Here is a 1,331-nt window from a genome sequence, read left to right as displayed (position 1 = left end):
AAGGAATAAAGTTAGAAGAAGTCAAAGAGTATAAATATTTGGGATATATCTTGCAGACGAATGGAGATCATACAGCTCATGTAAGAGAAAGGATAAAAAAAACAGCAGGGGTAATGAAACAGATATGGGGAATAGGAAAACGAAGGTTAAAAAAAAAATTGGAGAAGGAGAATGTGGTTATTTGATACTCTGGTATGGCCGGTTTTAGGTTATGGAGCAGAGATATGGGGATGGATAGAAAGGAAAGATATTGAGAGTCTACAAGAAAGGTATATAAGGTGGACACTAGAGGCATACTGGAGGACGCCAGGATATATGGTGAGAGAAGAAGCGCAAAGGGATAAGTTAAGTATTAGAGCGGGTAAGAGGGCATGGAAATTTGAGACAAAGCTGAGGTAGGGAAAGGGAGGGGAGTTAGCGAGAAAGTGTTTGATGGAGGTAGAGGAGAGGAGAGGGAGGGCGATCGAATTAACAAGGTGGGAAGAAGAAAGAAGAGAGTTCTTTAATGATAGAGAAATAGAAGACGGGACTAAAGTAAACTATGAGGAATTGGAAAAAAGGGAGAGGGAAAGACAATTAACAGAAAGATGGGGGGAGGGCGATTGAGGAATCAAAATACAATAAATGGTATAAGATGATAAAAAAGGAAGAGGTGCCAAAGTATTTAGAAAAGGGATGGGGAGAGAGAAGGTGGGCCAGAATAGCAAGATTTAGACTGGGAAACGAGGTAAGGGAGGGGATGTACTGGGAAAAAGAAGAGAATAGAATGTGTAGAATATGTGAATGGGAGGAGGAAACATTTGAGCATGTATGGGGAGGCTGCAGGAGAGGAATGGAAGATAAAGGAAGCTGGCAAGAAAATGTGGTTAAGATTCTAGGGGAAGATGGATTAGGAGAAGAATGGATGAAGGAGTTGGAGGGTGCTAGAGGAGCGAATGAGGGAGAATGAAAGAATGCACGTGAAAAAGGTAAATTGGGATATAAAAAAAGTGAAAGAAAAAGGAAATGGACGTCGCTTAGATTAGAAGCGTGAAAATTGTAAGTAACGGTAAAGTAAAAGTTAAGTAGACTAAGATGCGTTTGCGTTCTCATGCGCTCTCTCTCTCTCTCTCTCTCTCTCTCTCGCTTACACTCTCGCTTTCGTTCGCTTGTTCACTCGCTTGCTAACAAGTCCTAAATTGCGCTATCGCAGGAAATAGAAATAAGGAACTAGATATAAGACTTTATGTAAATAGTTGTAAATAATTGTATATATAGAAAGGATAAGATTGTAAAAAATATATAGATTTAAACGGAAAGATTGTAAGGAATAGAAGTCATGTAAACCCTTA

The sequence above is a fragment of the Belonocnema kinseyi genome, chromosome 6 (genome assembly GCF_010883055.1).
Source record: "Belonocnema kinseyi isolate 2016_QV_RU_SX_M_011 chromosome 6, B_treatae_v1, whole genome shotgun sequence".
Lineage (NCBI taxonomy): Eukaryota > Metazoa > Arthropoda > Insecta > Hymenoptera > Cynipidae > Belonocnema > Belonocnema kinseyi.
This window is presented reverse-complemented; position numbering follows the sequence as displayed.